The sequence below is a fragment of the Sciurus vulgaris genome, assembly GCF_902686455.1.
Source record: "Sciurus vulgaris genome assembly, chromosome: 3".
Taxonomy (NCBI): domain Eukaryota; kingdom Metazoa; phylum Chordata; class Mammalia; order Rodentia; family Sciuridae; genus Sciurus; species Sciurus vulgaris.
Window position 1 is genome coordinate 123948443 of NC_136463.1, and position 8315 is coordinate 123956757.

Below are 8315 nucleotides of genomic sequence, written 5' to 3' on the forward strand. Positions count from 1 at the left end.
TTTTTTAAACAGTTTTATTAGGTATATATTTTACATACCATACAATTCATCCATTGAAAGCGTACAATTCAATGCCTTTTAGTATATTCACAGAATGATGGAACCATCACTCCAATCAATTTTAGAACATTTTTTAACTCCAGAAACTCAGTAACTGCTGGCAGACTCCCCAAGTCCTCCCATCCCAATTCACCCCCAAATACCCTAGGCAATGGACTAGTCCCAGACCACATTTTGAGTAGCACTGATTTAGGTTGTTTGAAACTACATCAACTGACAATAGAGTTGAGATTAAGGTTGACCTGAACACACACAATAAAAGGAACTTTAGAACAAATATGAGAAAAAGTATTTAAACAGCATCACCTGTGTTAAAACCCTCCATTTATAGTCTATGAGGAGTTCTGGTAGTATAGCTCAGTGATAAAGAGCTTGCTTGGCATGCTAGAGAACCAAGTTCAATCTTCAGTACAAAAGGGGGGGGGGGGGAACCAGTTACAAAAAACCTAATACCAAATGATGCCACTTATAAGGTATCTATAGCTGTCAGGTTCATAGAAACAGAAAGTGGAATGGTGGTTGTCAAGGCCTAAGGAAGGGGAGTAATGAAGAGTTGCTTAATGAGTTGCAATTTTGTAAGATGAAAAGAGGTCTGAACATTTATTGCATAACAATGTGAATGTACTTGACCCTACTGAATAGTACTCTTAAAAAGGGCTAAGTTGATAAATTTTGTTATACACATTCTATTATGGTATTATGTATGTATATATGTATGTATGTATTGCAATGTTAGGGCTTCTGCATGCCAGGCAAACTCTTTTACGCTGAATTATACACCCCATCATCATTATCACCCTTCTTCTTCTTTTTTTTTTTTTTTTTTTTTTTTTTTTTTTTTTTTTTTTTTGGAGTGGGGATGGTACTGGGGATTGAACTCAGGGCACCTAACCACTGAACTACATCCTCAGCCCTTTTTTACTTTTTATTTTGAGACAGGGTCTCACTAAGTTGATTAGGGCCTCACTAAGTTGCTGAGACTGGCTTTGAACTTGCACTCCTCCTGTCTCTGTTTCCTGAGCCACAGGGACTACAGGAGTGAGCCCGGCTTCTTCTTCTAAAACAAAGTTTTACTATGTTGTCCAGGCTGACTTCAAACTTCTGGTTCAAATGATCCTCCAACTTTAGCCTCCTGAGTAGCTGGGACTGAACTAGGACAGAAGAAATAAAAAAGATAGCTAGAAAGGGGGAAAAAAGAATACTATAATTTGAATCTAAAAGCCTCGTGCTAAAGTTCCTCATATTTTCACACTCCAAACAGTATTCCTCCCAGATATGTCACTCCAAAATTTCTGGGAAATCTACAAATCTTCACTCACAACCTTATAGTTGCTGGAAATTCACCCCCTTATGAAATTTGCCCTGTGCAATGAACTTTCAGAATAAATTAAGCAAAGGGAGATACAATATTTTGAGAAATGTATAATAGAGGGTACATTCCAAATATTATCTATTGATCAGATAATGGAGACATCAAGGAGCATAAAAACAGCCAGACCACCATGAACCATCTTGTGAACACTAGATTGAAACCATCCTACATATTGTCCCATGCCTACTCCTAAGAAAGTCTTCTTGAAAAGAAAAGCTAAGACCTCAAAAGCACTGATCTGCACTCTCAAAATAGCCCACGTTAGCCAGGCACAATGGCACACATCTATAATCCTAGTGGCTCAGGAGGCTGAAACAAGAGGATCTCAAGTTCAAAGCCAGCTTCAGCAACTTAGTGAGGCCCTAAGCAATGTAATAAGACCCTCTCTCAAAATTAAAAAAAAAAAAAAACAAAACAAAAAGGAAAGGGCTGGTGATATGGCTCAGTGGTTTAATACCTGCCCTCCTCCCCCCAAAAAAGAAAAAAAACCCATAATCTGCTTTGAGGATGTGTATCTTCACCTTTTATTTTCTAATAAATCACTTCCTCATTGTTTAAATTCAATGTGTCCTTAAATTTTTTTTCTTCAATGTGTCAAGAGCCTACAAGGGGGGCTGAGTTGTGACTCAGTGGTAGAGCACTTGCCTAGCACGTGTGAGGAACTGGGTTCAATTCTCAGCACCACATAAAAATAAATAAATAAAATAAGTGTACTGTGTCCATCTACAACTAAAAAAATATTTTTAAAAAACCTACAAGGTTCACATAGAGGTCTCCTCTGTCCCTGGAGAGACTTCCTTGAACTCCTTTATAGTGACAGTGTGCATCACTGTGCTGGTTTTCCAATTGAAAAATAAAAAGACCAGGAAGTCAATAAAAGACCAACATCCCTGTAGTCAGGAAATTGAAAAATAAGATGATATTGTTCTTTTACCTATTAAATTGGCAAAAAAAATGATTTAAAATAAGCACTGTGAGGGGATAACATTCATTCTCATACAACCTTGAAGTGCATCAACTTTTCATAATTCTAATCTGGCACTACACCAAACTGTTAAGGTTTACATGTGAGGTGTTCCCAAAAAAGCTCATGTGTAAGACAATGCAAGAAGGTTTAGCAAAGAAATGACTGGGTTATGAGAGCCTTTACCCAATTGGTGGATTAATCACCTGATGGGGTTAATTAAGTGGAAATTGAAGGCAGGTAGGTGTCGCTGGAGGCAGTAGGGGATTGGGGGTGTGACTTGGGGTATATATTTGTATGTGGCAAGTAGAGATCTTTCTCTCTCTGCTTTCTGATCTTCATGTGAGCTGCTTCCCTCCACCATATCCTTCGACCATGTTGTTCTGCCTCACCTTGAGCCCCAAGGAATGGATCCTGCTATCTATGGATTGAGAGCTATGGGAACTGTGAGACCCCATATAAACGTTTCCTCTTCTACAGTTGTTCTGGTTGGATCCTTTAGTCACAGCAGTGAAAAAGCTGACTAAAACACCAATAATCTTGCTTCTGACTATCATGCCTGAATATTTAAAACATCAATAAATAAAGGTATATTCTGTATGCAAAAGAATATTTCTTGCAGTATCTTTGTATTAACCCAAACTTGAAACAACTAAAACATCCAATGGATATTTGGAGAATGGATGGATAAAATGTGGAATATGTATACTATGAAATTGAATTTAGTTATTGAAAGAGATGCTCATAATGTACTTTTATGAAAACACCTGCAAATTTCAGAGTAATAAATGACCTCGTTTTTTGCCTAAGGAACATAGGGAGGGAGGGATATTAAATAAGAGATTTTAGTTAGGTATGTATCTCATTAGTAGAGCACTTGCCTAGCATATTCAGGGCCCTGGCATATTCCCAGCATCACCAAAATTAAATAAGTAAATGTTTTTAAGTAGCACATATAGAAAGTGATACCTATATGGGAATGGGATTGAAAGGGATTAGGCAAAATTATTACATTCTAATCCTTTTTAGAATGTTCAAAACTTTATAATAAATCAGGTGTAGTGGTGCACACCTTTAGTTCCAACAGGTGGCATTGTATATTTAATTCTTCTTCTTTTTTTTTTTTTTTTTTTTTTTTTTTTTTTTTTTTTTTGAGGGGCTGGGATTGAACCCAGGACTTCCTGCATGCTAGGCAAGTGCTCTACCACTGAGACACATCCCAGCCCTGAATATTGCTGGCATTCTAAGAAGAGAGAGACTGAGTGCCCAGAAGATACACATGCATGCTCCACATCTCTCACCATTGATGCCTTATACCACCACAGGACTCTGCCAGCAAGAAGGCTATTACCAAATATGGCCCCTTGACCTTGGACCTCCAGAAGCATGAGCCAAAATAACCCCTTTTTCTTTTAAACCTCTTTGTGGAATTATATTATTAGCAACACTAAACAATCTAAGTCACAGGCTTCTTCCATAATTCCTCAGGGCCTTTAAATCCACTAGATCAAGATGACAGAAATAAACATCAAAGACATGGAGAAGCATGAAACTTCATAAACATTTTAACTGGACGTAATACCCAACATTTATACTTACTTTCCACCGACAAGAAACATTTCTATATCCTTACCTAGATTCCAGGAGAGAGCTAGAAAACATACTTTTTAAGACTGTCATGGTGGCATACACTCAGAAGGCTGAAGCAGGAGGATCACAAGTCTGCACTCCGCCTTTGAGACATAGTGAGAACCTGTCTCTAAATAAATTTTTTTAAAAAAAATTTAGTTGTAGATGCGCATGATACCTTTCTTTTAATTATTTATTTTTATGTATACTGAGGATCAAATCCAGTACCTCACATGTGCTAGGCAAGTGCTCTACCACTGAGCTACACCCCCAGACTTAGATAAAATTTTAAAAGAGCTAGGAATGTAGCCCCTGACTTCAATTCCCAGTACCAAAAACAAAACAAAACCCAGTTCTTAGCAGGACACAGATTTCCAGTGACAACTCTTAAAATGTGAGAACACAAATTTGGGGGTTACCACTACTGTGATAATCAAATACTTTTCTGGCCTCTTATTTATTTATTTTTCTTAGGGTGCCAGGGATCAAACCCCAGGCTTTGCCCAAGGTAGGCAAGTGCTTACATGATTTAACACTGTGCTATATCTCTAACCCTTTTCTGGCATTTTAAAATTGGAGCTGGTATCAACTTAGATTTTCTATTTTCTTCTTTTTTAGTGCTGGGGATTGAACCAGCTGCATTCTAGACAAGCTCCTGACCATGAACTCACCCCCAACCCAGGTTAATATTCTTAAGATGTGAGGTCACCTCTTGGAGAAAACAGCCTGAAAAATAAAGCAAATAGTGATAAGTAGAATTAGACAAAAAAGAAGTTCCACAATATGTTTAGTCTATTCTTTCTTCTCTATAGTGTTACCCATTGCTATATAACAAATCTTCCCCAAACTTACTCAAAACAATAGTTGTTATTCCATAGTTTCTATACTTGAGAAATTTGGAAGTATTTTGACTGAGTCATTCTGCTTCAGTTTCTTGTTTGACCACAATCAGAGGTCTACAGGGATGTCAATGGAGCTGGAGAATCTGCTTCTAAGATGGTGAACTCAGCTGGTTGTTGCAGGAGGAAGCCTGTGGAGAGCATCATGGTCTGACTCCCTCACGGCTGTGTTGCACTGGGAACTTACTGTATGAAGGTTCAGATCCAGACGGCCCAGTTGCTGTGGTGACACCAGCAAGAGGAGGCCAAAGTAGAGCCTTAAATTTAGGCACCAGCTCCCAGGGATATAGGATTCTAAACATAAAAAGATGATCCTAATATCTCACCAGTCCTTCATGCCTGCTTTGCTGAAATTTTCCCCCAAATAACCTTTGAGGATGAAACCTATATAATAAATATGCTGAGCTAGCTCTGAGTCATTCATCCCTCATCAGGAGATGATGAACCACCTGGCTTCACCTTTTTCTATGTGTGTCTTAATGTCTCTTCTTCATCTCCCTTCCCCCCAGTCTGGTTTCTGAATCAATGGGCATGATGGTCATATCAGTAACCTGTTCATTGCCACCAGGATCTCCTGAGATTCTGCTTAAGTGTCCTCAGGACATGGGAGCTAACTTGAATGATCCAATGACCCAACAATGAATGATCCAAGAGACAGTAACAAAAAAATCAAATGCCTTTTATTATCTAGTCTCTCAAATCACACATCGTCACTTCTGCTTTAGTCCACTCATTAGAAGTGAGTCATATCAAATAATTAGTGGGCTGGGAATATAATTCATTGATAGAGTACTTGCCTAGCATGTGCAAGGCCCTGTGTTCAATCCCCACCACTGAAAAAAAAAAAAGAAAATAATTTGTGGATAGTTTTGAACTATCACACTGTTCATCAGTTTTGACTTATAAAGCAACATATTTCTCCTCGTCCCCATAATTGTTTCTACTTGAGTTTCATTTATTTGTAACTGTGATCTCACGCTATGACTGTCATCAAAAAGCATGCACAATAAGAGTATTTGTTGTTATAATCACTTTTGAAAACTCTTTGATAGTACCTATCAAAGCTGAACTTATTTTTACACCCTAAGATCTAGCAATTCCAGGGCTAGGGTTGTGGCTCAGTATTAGAGTGTTTGCCTACCATACGTGAGGATTTGGATTCAATCCTCAGTACTGAATAAAAATAAAATGAAGGTATTGTGTCCACCTACAACTAAAACAAAATATTTTTTTAAAAAATCTAGCAATTTCATTCCTAAGTATACCTCCAACATATGTGAAAAATATATGTACCTTAATACACTAGGTGTAAGAAAGTTCATAAAGCTTTACTTATATTTATTAAAACCTGAAAACAACAAAGGTCATGCAAGAGTACATCTGCATAATTCCATTTATATAAGGTTCAAAAGTAGGGAAAACTAATACTACTGCTGCTGGGACTCTGAACAGAGGTCATCTTTGGTGTTAGGGGAGTGGAGTAGTAGAATTAATGAGAAGGGGAAAGAGGGAAGCTTCTGGGATGTTGATACTGCTCTTGCTTTATGTCTTCATCCAGTAAAGGTTACATCTGTATGTTCACTTAGTAAAAATGTATTGAGAAGAATATCTCAATAAGCACATATGGCTTATGAATTTGTCTTTAATTCAACATTTGACCTTTTAAAAAGGCAGGCAAAGTAAAGCACAAACTAAAACCATCATTTAGAAACCCATGTTTTGATGATTGTAAATTTTTTGTGTGTGCAAACAACTACCTTTTAAGGGCATATGTGATTTATTAATTTCCCACTAAAATACCTTTTTGTCTTTTCTCTGGGCACATATCCAAATTACATATCCCAGCACCTTGTAACTGGTTTTGGCCGTGTGATTTAGTTCTCATGGACAAAATTAGAACAAAAGTGGCATGCACTACTTCCTGATTTAGACATTGCCTTTTATTTCCTCTTCATGCCAGGTGAAACCCAAAGCACCACACTCTAATCATGCAACAAGATCTTAGAGTATTTGGAATAACATTATGGAAGAAAGTTGGTCCTTGAATAACTACAGAGAGCAGAGCTGCCCTTTCAACTGGCCCACTCACCAAAAATCTATTATGTATCCTTTAAAGCTATAGTATTGTTGCAGATTTAAAAATTTCCATTTAAGCCCAGCACGGTGTGCACACCTGTAATCCCAGCGGCTCTGGAGGCTGAGGCTGGAGGATCATGAGTTCAAAGCCAGCCTCAGCAATTTAGAAAGGCCCTCAGCAACTCAGGGAGACCTTGTCTCTAAAATAAAATGTGTATGTACACATTCGCACACACAGACACACACAGGGGCTGGGGATATGGGTCAGTGGTTAGGCACTCCTGGGTTCAATCTCTGGTACAAAGAAAAGAAAAAAAATGTTTCCTTTTATTGTAATGGCTTTCATTCCTCTGTGGTGCTGGAGATCTGTCATCCCAGGGCTTTGCACATGCTAGGCAAGTACTCTACCACTGAGCTACATCCCTAGCCCTTTTTATTTTGAGACAGAGCCTCACTAAATTACCTAGACTGGCCTCAAACTTTTGATCCCCCTATCTCAGCTTCCAGAGAAGCCGGGATTACAGGTGTGCATCACCCTGTCCTGCTAACATTTTTTTTTTCTTTGTACTGTGGTTTGAACACAGGGCAAGGATGCTTTGCCACTGAAATACATCCCCAATCTTTTTTTTTTTTTTTTTTTCTTAAATTTTGAGACAGGACCTTAATAAGTTGCCGAATGAATGGAACTGCCTGAGCCTCTGTGTGGCTGGTATTACTAACGGTGCACCACCGTGTCTTGCAACAGCTTTCTTCTTGATTCAATACATTTATGTCATTTGCAATTTCACAGACCAATTAAAGTTAAACGTATTAGATATAGGCTTTTGTATTTGTTGTTTTTTTTGGTTTGGCCCATGCTGGCCCCAAACTTGGAATCCTATCTCATCCTCCTCAACTGGTGGGATTATGTTGTGTGTCTGGTAATATATTAAATCTAATCTGTACCTTGGGATTACCGTGAGACTTAAAGACAAAAACGTAAATCAACCACTTTCCTCCTCAATTCTCAAATAACACTTGGTTCATTACTGGTTTTTAGGACTTGTATTTTGTCCTTCACTGGAATGTGAAACTGGAAGCTCCTTGAAGGTAGAACGTCCTTCAAAAGAGCCTGGCAGAGCCTTAACATATGTTTATTAAATGAAGAACTATTTCACAAACTATATGGCATTTTAATGGGTACAAACGTACTCAATTTACACAGGCGTTAAGCTACTCATAAACCAGGAATTTAAAAGGAACCGAAACCCTAAAATTCCAGGGAGGGCGTGGTGACACCAACCAGGGAACGCCGGGAGACACCGATCCATGACGT